The sequence below is a fragment of the Neltuma alba genome, unplaced genomic scaffold (genome assembly GCF_004799145.2).
Source record: "Neltuma alba isolate B1F8T4 unplaced genomic scaffold, ASM479914v2 tig00011277_pilon, whole genome shotgun sequence".
NCBI lineage: Eukaryota > Viridiplantae > Streptophyta > Magnoliopsida > Fabales > Fabaceae > Neltuma > Neltuma alba.
The window spans coordinates 211,812-225,239 of NW_021635987.1; the positions used below are offsets into that span (position 1 = coordinate 211,812).

Sequence of the window (13,428 nt, forward strand, 5' to 3'; positions counted from 1 at the left end):
AATTGCAAACTCTCATCATTTAAAATTAATAATTTTATGATTAAAAAACTAAAAATATTTTTTTTTAAAGATAGATGATCAAATGTATATTTTAGTCCATTAATAAACATTTACACCTAAAATGTTATCATTATTCTTTTAATTTTTATTTGCAAAAAAAAAATACTTTTTTAAAGCAAAAATTATTCCAACATCCAAATTTAGAAGTTTATTATTTTTAAAAACCTTAATGATAAATACTTATACTTATTTAATCCGTTCTGTTTAAATGATAAATATTAATCAAGTTATTAATTTACGTTTTTTTTTTGCCACCAACCTATAAATTTACGTTATCTTAAGTCTTAACATAAATTTGATAAATAAATTTATGCAAATAGTGATGTGGGAATTAGTGAAAATAATTAATTTTTGAATTTAATTTAGAAAATAATTTTCCTTTTCTTCTCTTAATATCAATTAATGATTTCAAATGAATGTAATATAGATATAAATTAAAATGAATATGTTGTTTAAGAATTTAAATTTAAGCTTGTTTAATAGCAATATACTAAATTGAAAAAACAATACTCGATTGTAACTTAGTTCTTAAACTAAATTAAAATTTTATATAAAATTAAAGAACTAGCACTTACGTTTTGGATAAGGGAAAACAAAACCGAATCGTAACTGATCACAAAACCGAATCGAATTTGTTTTCAGTTTTTCGTTTTGATTATTTCGATGTTTGGTGAATGAAAAAAAATTTCAGTTTCAAACCGAAAAACTAAAATTTATAAGTATATATAATATTTTTTGTCAATATATAATATTATATATACGTATATATGTGTGTGTCTCTATAGATATATATTTATATGTCTCTACATAGAACATGAAACAAGTAAGTGATATCCTTAGAGGCCCAAGCATATATCTAAACCTAACCTAATATATCTTAAATCCTAGAAGCTAAAGTAAGATTACTTATTATCTTTTATATGGCAGCCGCATCTTCTTCCTCATCAGTCATCACCCCACACCGCATCAGGCTTCATAGCTTAGTTGCTCCCATCACATTCTTCTCCTTCAGTTCCATCTTCTCATTTAGTTACAGATTAGTTGCTCCCATCGTAGTCTTCTTCTTCAGTCTAACTAAATTCTTCACCGCATCACAATCTCCACTCTCCTCTCCACCTCCTTGTACTCGACAATTGGTTAAGCTTGCGGTCATGTCTCAAGATTCATCTCTCCTTAAATCCTTGAGACATCTGGCTTTAAATATATATTTGATTTTGTTCTAGGATTTCAATATTGAAGCTGCACATGTACATGTAATCATTGAATTTTTATATGAGAAACCCAATATTAGTTGAATTGCTATTGTTTCTTCGGTCTAATCCAGTGATATTTTTAATTTAAGTTCCTAATATAGTAAATAACTAGAAAGTTTTATTGCAATACAGAAGGCCCTAAAACCGAATAAATTGAATAACTGAACTATATTATTTCAGTTAATTCAGTTCGCCTATCAGCTAATGTTCGGTTTCGGATCGGTATTTAAAATATATACATTTCGGTTAGTGAACCTAACCGAACTGTCATGGAGGATCTGTCTTGGGTGGCTTGCTGCCATGGAGGAATCATCTCAGCTATAAGGCCGCCTTTTCAAAATGCAGCACCAAAAAGAACTAGCAAGAGAGACGAGAGCAAAGAACGAAGGGTGACGGAAAGGCGGTGAATGAAAGTAAAGAGAGTGAAGATGGGAATAAAGGGGAAGGGGGAGAGCTAGACAACGATTGGGATCGACCTTTAATGCCAACGAGTTTTGTGTTTGGAAAAGATGACATTAGGAAGGTAGGAGAGAAGACACCGGTATTGATTCTTTGGGTGCATTCTCTTATAAAGAAAAGCTTCTTTCATCAGGATGTTCTAGGTTCCTTGTGAAACATGTTGAACAGGAAGACATTGTGAAGGGATAGAAAGCATTCTTTGCAAAGAAGAACGAAAGCATGGAGGCTACATAGGGAAAGGATGATTCATATGAAGAAGGAATAAGGAGCTCTGACAGTAAAAGTAAATATCTTATGTTAGTGGTAACTGCCAAGCAGCATACTACCTAGTGTTAGCCTTGGTTGAATTCTTTGATTATCATAGTGCTAGGGGCTCGTTTGTCGAAGAACATTCTTTTGGACTGAGCGAAAAGGATGTGGAGGCCCCAAGAACCAATGTAGGTTGTGTCTCTTAGTAATGATTATTAAACTGTCTAATACACAAGTTGGGAGGATTGAGATTATGCTTTTCAAAAGGAAACTTGAATGATTGATGACCTTTACTTATTGGTGCAATATTAGAGACCTAACTTTAATATTTAGACATACAAAGGAAAATAGCCACTTGGATACGGATATCAAACTTGCTGGTGGAGTGTTATGCTACCTAGTGTTAGCTTTGGTTGAATTCTTTGATTATCAAAGTGCTAGAGGCTCATTTGTCAAAGAACATTCTTTTGGACTGAGTGAAAAGGATGTGGAGGCCTTAGGAACAAATGAAGGTTATGCCTCTTAGTAATGATTATTATATTGTCTAATAAACAAGTCAGGAGGAGCGTGATTATGCTTTTCAAAAGGAACCTTAAATGATTGATGACCATTACTTATTGGTGCAATATTAGAGACCTAACTTTAGTCTTTAGACACGCAAAGGAAAATACCCACTTGGATACGGGTACCAAACTTGTCGGTAGAGTGTCATAACGTGGAATAACTATGGATGATTAGAAACATGGGGGGTAAGACCTTGAAAGTAGATAGATCCACCTTTATCTATGACAAGGGTGGCTTTTCTCGAATATGTATAGAGATTGATCTTCAACAACTTTTCTCCCAGTATACATGACATTCGAAGGGGATAGACAGATTGCATATGAAGGTTTTCACCAAGTTTGCTTTGAATGTGGGCTATATGGGCATGAGAAACACAATTGCTCGACATTGCAAAGTAAATAGAAGTTGATGAATAGTAATCACTTGAAAAGCGGATAACAAAAAGGACATAGAAAGGAAGAATGATTGGCAAAGAAGACTAAAGTCAGAATGTGTTCGTCGGAGGTGTCTCGCCAGAAACCACCAATCACCTAGGGCCTTACATGTTGATTGGGTGAGATTTTCATGGAGAAGTTGTGGCTATAGATATGAAAGGATTAGGCAAGAATGAAGCGACTAAAAATTATCATGGGATTATGAAAAGGGCTAATAGTAAATTGGGTATAAACTTAGGGGAGTCAGAAAAGGAAAAACAGAGAAATTGTCAGGATCATAAGGAGCTATAAGTAAGAAGTTTGTAAAGAAAATTAATAAATGAAATAGGTTGGATTAGTATGGCTCTAAACATAAAAGTGAGGAAAAGCCCACAAGGTAAAGAGAATATGGGTACTAGCAAGTTGAAATATATAAAAAGAAAGAACCCAGCTTGAGAATAGATAGACCCATGAAAGTCCGCAACTCTTTTAATGCTCTCCAAGTGGGTCCATCTGGTGTGAAAAAGCCCTTTTTTAGCAAGAAATATGCCGACTATGGACCCACTCTAGACGAGATGGATACTAGTCTGGTGTATGATTTTCACATGCAAAATATCGATACAGGTGGACCTGGGATAGGGCCGAATTGCAAAGGAGATGAGGGAACATTGACGATGCATTTCTCAAATGAACTTGATGACAAGTAGGAAGCTTATAACAAGGATGACGTCCAAACGCTGGACAACAAAACCATATCATCTTGTGAGATTGTTTCCCTATGAATTTCATGATATGGAATTCAAGGGATAACAGGTTGAAGTCATCTCCTAGTTTCCACAAGAGCTTCAAAAGCATTATCATTTGGATTTTCTAGCTTTACTTGAAACTTGTTTGGATAAAAGTAAGGGTGAGAAATGAATATCTCATCTTGGCTTCCAAGACTTTATCTTCATTAACACTAAAGAATTTAGTAAAGGAATTTGGTGTCTTTAGGGTGCAAGTGCTTGAAGGGTAGAGGTTCTAGAAAGACAAATACAATTTCTTCATCTAAGAATAGAAAATAGTAAGCGAGACTCATGGTGTGTGACCATTGTTTATGTTGTACTGGATGCCCTTACTAGACAAAACTTGTAGATAGAACTTTCAAGGTTGGGAGAGCACATTGATAAATCATGGATTCTTAGCAATGATTTTAATACAACATTACTCGAATCTGAGTGTTGATCTTTTGCAGTTAAGATGTTGGCCCATCTTATTCAAGAAAAAATGGAGATTGAGGAGTGGCAGCTACTCTGTCTCACAAAAAATGGTCCCTAATATCCCACTTGTTCTTTATAGATAATATCACTCTTATTGTAAAGGTTTCGATTGGACGGTCATAACTTATTAAGGCTTGTTTAGATATGTTTTGCCAAAGCTCTAAAGGTTAATGCCTCCGAAATGCAAGTTATCTTCTCTACCAACATTAATCATGTGCATTGTGAAGAGCTTAGTTCTCCTATTCTTTCCCATCCTCTTCCCTGATCTCCCGCACCTTCAAAAATTATAAATAAGGTGAAATGTCCGGCACAGAACTTCTCCTATTCTTTCCCATCCTCTTCCCTAATCATGACTGCTGATTTTCTTTCTTTCAACACTAATTTTTTTGATTTATTTTTGCTTCAATCGCAAATAAAAGTTAGGTTTTTCAGTTTTAAAACCAAAGAAAGTTGCATCTCAATCTGTCCATGATACAGTACTTGTTCAATTTATTCCTCATGAAAAATTTATCAAATATGGACACTAGTGCTCTAGGATTGTCCGAGCCTGTAAGATCAAAGCTAGAAAGCCCAAAGTGTCTCATGAAGGTGGAAGCCATGGCTGTTTTGCTGTAATGCTGATATATAATACAATCGAAGGGCTGAATCGCGGGCACTTCCAAGTCTGAAAAAACTCCGTAAAATGACGATGCTATGATAAGTGAGCTGGTTTTAAGCCCTTAGATGAAATTAACGGTCACGACTGGGGAAGAGGATGGGAAAGAATATGAGAGGTTCCGTGCCATGAAACGTCTAGGTAGCAAAGTGACTTCCTAAGACTGCTCCAAGGTTTATAGATAGCAAAATAGCCTTCCTTTAAAAATCCACATTAATTTTATATATTTAAATTTGTAAATTGAGATTCATTGGAAGATTAAGTGTCTACTTTCAAATACAAAAAGAATCATTAAGAAATATTAGGGTTAAGATGCAACTAGCATCCCGAAATATTTTATCAGGTGTGTGCAATTATGAAATACTCCCTCCGTTTCTTATTATAAGAGACAAACAACTAAAGTACGTTGATCAAAAAAATAGTTAAAATTAGTTAAGAACAATTAATGTGTAAAAAGTATAATTTTTTTTTCAAAAATGCCCTCATTAATAAGGAAAGAGAGCATGAGAGAGAATAATTAAATTATTGAAAGAAAGAGAAGTGGGAGGGAGAGAGAGTGTGAGTTGGAGATAATAAATATGGGTAAAATAGGAAATTAACATAAAAAAGTAGATATAACTTTTAAGTGTCTCTTATATATAGGAACATGCTATAAGCATCAAATGTCTCTTATAATAAGAAACGAAGGGAGTATAAAGGTTCAACTGAATTACACCCCTGGAGCAACAACAAACCTGTTGACTACATGGGCCTGAATGCCATGCATAGATTCCACGTCATTATACGGCCACTGGATGATTTAGTTAGAGCACTAGATAGATAAGGATTGTACCTCTGCCTCTCTGCCGTTAGTTGAAATTATAAAATGTCTGGAAAATTAATTTTTTAATCAAAACCCTAAACAGTAAGGATTTTAATATACTACCTCCGGTCCTAATTATAAGAGCTAGTTGACTAATTTGAGGAGATTAAGGAAGTAAGTTGAGTTAGTTATTTGTTCTAAATAGGTGTTGTCTTTCCTAAAATATCCTTGCTAATCAAGTGTATTGACTAGAACTATCATTATTAGAAGAGCTATTTTGGAAAAAAAAATGTATGAATATGAGAGACAAAGTGGATTGGGGTCTTATATTTAGGATCAAGATAAAAGTCAAACAGGGTCTTATATTAAAGGCCGGAGGTAATATATATTCTTGAAACTAAATCATCCGATATTAAAATTAGGATTGTCAAAGTCTATATTTTATTTTATTGTATTTTTCTTGAAATTAAATTGCAATTGCAATCTGTACTTTTTGATATTAATATTCATTTGATCTTGGCCTAAAAAAATCATTTGATAGGGCCCAATACGATGTTTTCTTGAGCTTCAGAGGTGAAGACACTCGGGCATCTTTTACTTCTCATCTCTACTCCGCTCTAAGCAATGCTGGAATTCTTGTTTTCAAAGATGATTTGGACCTTCCACGGGGAAACCACATCTCAATCGAATTGCCACGTGGAATTGAACGTTCTACAATTTCAATTATTATCTTCTCCAAGAATTATGCTGGTTCTAAATGGTGTCTCAATGAGCTCTCAAAAGTTATGGAATTTTATAGAGTACTAGGTCGGGTAATTCTGCCTGTGTTCTATGATGTGGATCCGTCTGAAGTTCGTAATCAAATGTCAAGTTTTGGAGCAGCGTTTCGAGATCTTATACAAAGAAGTTCTCCCACAGAAAATGAAGTGTCGAGGTGGAGGATAGATCTACGTGAAGCTGGGGGCATTGCAGGGTTTGTTGTGCTCAATTCCAAGTAATTTTTAAATATTTCGTTTATATATTTCCTTTCAGTTTTGCTAAGCCTAAACAGAGACACGATAGATTCTTGCTGCAATGTGCACCATTAGTCACGTAATTTTTTTTTGCCAGCAAATCGCTTGTTATATTGTATATGAGAAGATTTTATGTCTAACAAGTAAAAATAACAGCAATACATTAAAAGAGTTAGTGTTATATTGATACCTTTATATAATCAATGTGCTGGGGTGGAGTTCTGACAAGCAACTGAAAGTTTTCAAGTCAAATATTGAGTGCATTATTCTAACCCCAAAAAAAAAATATTGAGTGCATTATTAGTTGGCAAAATAATTTGGTTTACTAGTTTTTTTTCCAAAATAAATAAATTATAGCGATTTCATTAGTAGAAATGATGTTATGTTATGTTTTAAATTATTGTTTGGATTTTGTCAAATTGACGTCATTTATTCTCATGATGCTGTAAATTATTCAAATTGATATTTTTGTTGCCACTGTAATTTTCTTTTCTGGCATTAAAAGTTGCGCCTTAAAGTAAGGACTAATACTTAAGCAGTGATCTATAAAAGCAAGAGATAAAATTTATTTTTAGTACAGGAAGGACCACTCACTTCAATTTGTTCCCTATAAAATTTAAGGTATGTTTAGTAATTGGTCCCCAGAAAAAATATTTTTACCATATTTGGTAATGGCAAGTGGCTTTGTTGGAAATAAAGTGTTGCGTGTTTAAGAAGAGAGTTTTCCCTTTTGGTTTCTGATACAGTCATCTCTGCTGGCCAGACAATAAAAGCAAAAGGAAAGGTGCTTTAAGACTCCCACAAATCTAAAGAAAGAAGCAGCAAGTTAGAGTGCTCTAGCGTGTTTTAGACCTGTCTTTTGTTTAAAGTGTGTTTTGGGGATTGTGTTAGTTACTCTTGGCTTCTTTTTAACCAAAAAGGCATCTTGAATGGTAGTGGGACCTATTTTGTATTGTGAATGTGGTGAGGAGAGCTCTAGCACTGTCAAATGCCAGGTTGGGGTGGGAGTACGGTCATCTTGCTTCATCACTTTCTATTTCTGTTCTAGTATCTCTCCCTTGGGATTAGTGTTGTGTTAAGCTTTCTTCTATTGTAACTCCCCTTCATTCCATTAAAGGGAAAAACACTTTGATATTTAATATAAACCAGTGTTTGATATCCATTATTTTGCTTGCGTTCCATCAATTTCTGATTTTGTACTAAAATGACCCTTTGTTTTGGTCACATCCCTTAAGGAATCCATTTTGAAACCGGATGAAACCTTAGTGTTTGTAATTGATAAACTCAGATTCCTTCCAGTGACAAGAGGTGAAAGTTAGGAAAATAGAGATGCAGGGCTCACATTTTATTGTGGGTTCATCATCTCTCTTTCTCTACTCTCACTCTCCCCACCAGTGATCTGTGGTGATCCTCTCACATTGTTGACTTGTCCTAATTGAAAATTTTCTGCATGTTGTTTTTGTTGATAAGAGGGAACTGTAGCATACTGTTTCCCCGTTCTCTCTCTCTCTCTATTTTTTTTTTAAGTCACCCATGTTCCCTTGAGTTCAATCGCTTGTTTGTGTGTTTTGCAAGTGCCTTTTCATGTGGACCTGATTGAATGTTCTCTTGTGATCTTAGTTTTCAACTCTAATATCTTAAACGCATGGTCTTTGTAATGTATTTGTCTTCTTATTGATCTCAAAGCCATCATGTTTTTATATGATGAACTTTCATTTGATATTTGCATGTTAGTCTGCTACTTAAAGTTTGATATTGACATTTCCAGTCCCAAGGGGATTGCAGTGTCATAGTTGCCACTATGGTTTCTAGTTTGTTCATAATGTCTGCACTAATTTTGATGCATGTTGCATTAATAGCTTGACAATTTTTTTTTTTACACTCTTGCTTATGTTATTGGTGCTCATTTTCTGTTATAATTTGTTTATACTTTAGGAATGAAAGTAAGGATATCAAGACTATCGTTGAGCATGTCTGTAAAATATTGGACAAGAAAGACTTGTTTATTGCTAACCATCCTGTAGGAGTGGACTCTCGTTTGCAAGATTTGATTAAAATATCAAAAAGCCATTCAATGAATGATGTTCTCCTCCTAGGAATATGGGGGATGGGGGGCATCGGCAAAACAACTATCGCCAAAGCCATCTATAATAAAATTGGTCGAACATTTGACAGCAGAAGCTTTCTTTCAAACATTAGGGAAGTATGGGGGCAAGATAATGGTCCAATTAGCCTGCAGCAACAACTTTATTCAGAAATCAGTAAAACAACAATGGTGGTAATACGTAGCATTGATTCAGGAAAAATCACATTGAAGGAGTCTCTTTGCCATAAGAAAGCACTTGTTGTGCTTGATGATGTGAATGAGGTTGAGCAACTAAACACTTTATTTGGAAGTCGCGACTGGTTTGGTCCAGGAAGTAGAATAATAATCACTTCTAGAGATAGGCATCTGCTCGAACTCCTTGAAGTGGATCATGTATATAAAATAAAGGAAATGGACAGAAGTGAATCTATTGAACTTTTTAGTTGGCATGCATTTAAGCAACTAAGTCCTAAAGAGGCATTCATTGACCTTTCTAGAAATATAGTTGCTTATTCTGGAGGACTACCTCTAGCCCTTGAAATCCTAGGCTCCTATCTATTTGAGAGGACGAAGAAAGAGTGGAGAAGTGTACTGGACAAACTAAAAAGAATCCCCAATGATGAGATACAAAAGAAGCTAAGAATAAGTTTTGATGGTTTAGGTGATGATATTGTGAAAGAAATCTTCCTTGATGTATCTTGCTTCTTTATTGGGATGTATAGGAGTGATGTCACACAAATATTAGATGGTTGTGGTCTTTTCCCAGACATTGGAATTAGTGTCCTTGTGGAGCGGAGCCTTGTAACTGTTGATGAGAAGAATAAGCTAGGGATGCATGATTTGTTACGAGATATGGGGAGGGAGATAATCCGAGAACAATCACCTAAAGAGCTTGGAAAGCGTAGTAGGTTATGGTTTCATGAAGATGTGCATGATGTATTATCAAAACATACTGTAAGTACTTTCCTACGGTATCTTTATCATTCCTTCTAAAAAGTAAAACGGCTTGGGAAGCCAATTGAACATGAATGAATTGGGCATTTTGGTATACTTGTGGTTTATTTTTCCTGGGCAGACATTGTGTATTTTTAAAAGTCATCGCTTTGGTTACTTGCTCTAAAAATTTGCTTGTGACATAGGTTTACATTTTGCCTTTCAGTAAATAAATAATAGAGATAGAAACTTCAAATTTTATATGCTATTTATTTGCAGGGTACAGGATTTGTCGAGGGGCTAGCTTTGAATTTGTCACAAACCAATAAAGATTGTTTTTGTACCAACACATTTAAGCAGATGAAAGCACTCAGATTGCTTCGCCTTGGTAATGTGGAACTTGATGGAGACTATAAATACATTAGTAGGGATCTCAGATGGCTTTATTGGCGTGGCTTTCCTTTGAAATACATCCCTGCTAACCTTTACCAGAAAAATTTAGTTGCTATTGAGTTAAAGTACAATAGCCTCAAACAAGTTTGGAGGGAGCCTCAGGTATGGATACTTTGTTGTTGGCATCAAGAATAAACTTTATTAATTATTAGATTTTGTTTCACCATGTAACTTCTAGATGGGTCTTTATTAAGACTTTTCTAATAACAGCTTCTGGATGAAGCTTCCTTCATCAGTATTCTTGAATATAGGTGCTAAATTTTCCCCCAATTTACTTTCTTTTTTTCATAAAACCCTTAAAATAAAGCATTAGCACTCAATGTCTTGTTGTTTTCTAATTGGTTTTTTTTTTAACAAGATGTAAAACAATATTTCTATTAGACGTGCCAAACATTGAAGTGGTTTACAAGCTGTTAATTGCCTGCACGCTTATTTTAACTCTAATGCTGGGCTTTTGAATTAGCCTTTGATAGTAATACCAGAATTCATGGTTGATTATTTAGTTTTTTTATGGGTTTGTTCACTAATTTTCTCTCTAATGTTCTTTTCTTGCAGTTATTGGAGAGGTTAAAAATCCTAAATTGTAGTCATTCCCCTTTCTTGATGCAGACTCCTGACTTCTCAAAACTACCGAATCTTGAAAAGTTGATTCTTAAAAATTGTCCAAAATTGTCCATGGTTCATCCTACTATTGGGCATGCCAATCAACTCCTTCTAATAAACTTGAAGGATTGCACTAGCCTTTTCACTCTCCCAAGAAGTATTTATAATTTAAAGTCACTAAAAACTCTTATCCTATCAGGTTGTATAGGGATTGAAAAGTTAGAAGAAGATATAGAGCAAATGGATTCCTTGACAACTTTGGTTGCTGATGACACCGCAATAACACAAGTGCCCTTATCTTTAGTGAGGTTAAAAAGTGTTGGATATATATCTCTTTGTGGCTATAGGGGATTACCGCGTGATGTGTTTCCTTCTCTCATTTGGTCAAGGATGTCCCCAACAAATAATCCTTTATCTCTTATTCCATCACTTGTGGAAATGCCAATTTCCTCAGATATACTGAATAGCAATATCCCTGGTCTTTCACCTGCCCGTAATAACCTGTCAAAGCTACGAAGCCTTTTGTTGGAAATCATGTCGGAGAATGACCCTGAAGTAATTCGAGGTGCTGCAAAATTTTGGGAGTCCTTTAATGCCAGAGTTTGCATGGACATGGCAACAATACCAAATACTTCAAAAATCTTTGAGATTGAATCTTTGGTGTTAACTGGTCATCATAGTCAGGTTCACAACTCAAGGTCAGAAAATTGTTTGAGGCATCTTCTAATTCAAATTGGAAAGAATGACCAAGTCACTGCTACTCTTCTGGAGAATATCTCACAGGTTCTCTTTTTAATTCATCTATTTTTTTATGTGAAAAGAAGAGAAATTCATTCCTACTATATACAAGTCTTCAATAAAATTCGAAATGACCTTTACGCTTGCCTAACTATATAGTTGAACTAAGCTGCTGCTTATGCTATTAAGCAGGGACTGACTCCCAGGAATTATGGTGATGGTTGTGTCCTTCCTGGTGACAAGTATCCCTATTGGCAAAGTTTCAAGAGTGAAAGAGCTTCTGTAAAGTTTAAAGTGCCTCGAGTTAGCGATCATGGTTTAAAAGGGATGATTATTTGTTGTGCATATTTCCCTTCAGGTGATTTGGGTAACAAGGCATGTGAATCTTGTGTTTGTGTAATGATCATAAATTATACGAAGACAACCATTTTGCACCACAGGCTAGATTCACTAACTTCATTTGAAGAAGCAGAGTTGAAGGAAATAATATCGAATCTTGACTCAGATGACCAAGTCGAGGTGATTGTAGCTTTTGGTAGTGGGTTCACTGTGAAAAGGACAGTAGTTTACTTGAAATATTACGACTCATTTGATGAATAGATGGAGCATCCACCATCACCAAGTATGGTTGACTTCTTGAAACTATCTTATTTTGCACCATTTTTAAGGGTTAAATTCGATTAATGTTTTAGTTCAAGGAGGGAAAATAGTTAATAGATTATTGTTAATTTGAGTTACCTTATTCTTTAGAAAGATTTCAAGGTCAACAGTTTTGCTTCTGTGCTTTTATAGGTAGAGAAATTGATAAGAAGCCCATGCAAACTTGTTAGAAGGAGAAAGCGACAGAAGATTAATTAGCATTTCCGTAGTTGTTTTCTTTAAATTCCTTATTTTGCTATTGAATAATTTGAATTATTGTTTCAGGGATTTGAAGAGTCAAATAAGTATCTATATTGCTGTTAAGAGGATCCCACCATCAAATTTGTTATTATTTAGCTATTGGAGTCAGTCCCCAGATTTTAAGAATTATTTCTGGATTTTATTTAATTATTTTTATGTAATTTTAGTGTATAAGTAGATTAGCCACCATTCATTTTTATCCCTTGTAGTCTCTTTGGCTATTAAGAAATAGATGAGTCAAATACTTATTCTCTGTTCCTATTAGATTTTCCTTTCTTTTATTTTCCTAAAACAGTTTGTGAACCTGCCCGAAATGCAGAGAGGAGACCAAGAAACAAAATCTCTCAGCTTAGCTTTTGAAAGGAGAAGAGGTGGAGCCCCAAAATCCACTAAAAGGGCGCCGCAGGGTAAGACAATAAATGATTAAATGCTTATGTTTTTTTTAATCAGTATTTTTTTTTCATCTTTTTTGGTTTATAATGGTTCTTAGAATTATTTGGTCTTGAAAAAAGTCCATACTGTTTTTGTATTTGATTTTATAAATTTAATACTTTTTAATGATTAGTATTTTACGCAAACTGTTTGTCAGTATGGTTCTATGCTTTTCGCTTCAACGTTCTGATTATGTGTGGAAGGAGACATCACAACTTCTATCAGAAGACTTATTGTACATCCCTCATAATGATCCTAGCTTCTCAAGTAAGTTATTATATTGAAAATTTTTATTTATTTATCCATTCCTATGTACTTGAATTAACTGGTAGTTATAACTATATTATGCAGGTCTCCATATATCTTTGTCTGATAAGGAAAATGTGGCACTACAAGAAATTGATAATTTGTTACGCCAAAATGGTAGGAGCCTTCATGATTTTCCTAACCTTGCTTTACCAACAGGAAGTCTCCCCATAGATGTGACAAATCACTTTATTCTATAAGAATTGAATTATGACAGAGATGCTTTACAAGTCCAAGCTAATGAACTCAT

The 13,428-nt window shown here is 34.5% G+C and overlaps 1 pseudogene; it reads left to right on the top strand.

Moving 5' to 3' along the window:
* Positions 1-980: 980 nt before the first annotated feature.
* LOC114711099 (uncharacterized) overlaps positions 981-13,428 on the top strand; it is an 88,664-nt pseudogene continuing 76,216 nt past the window's right edge.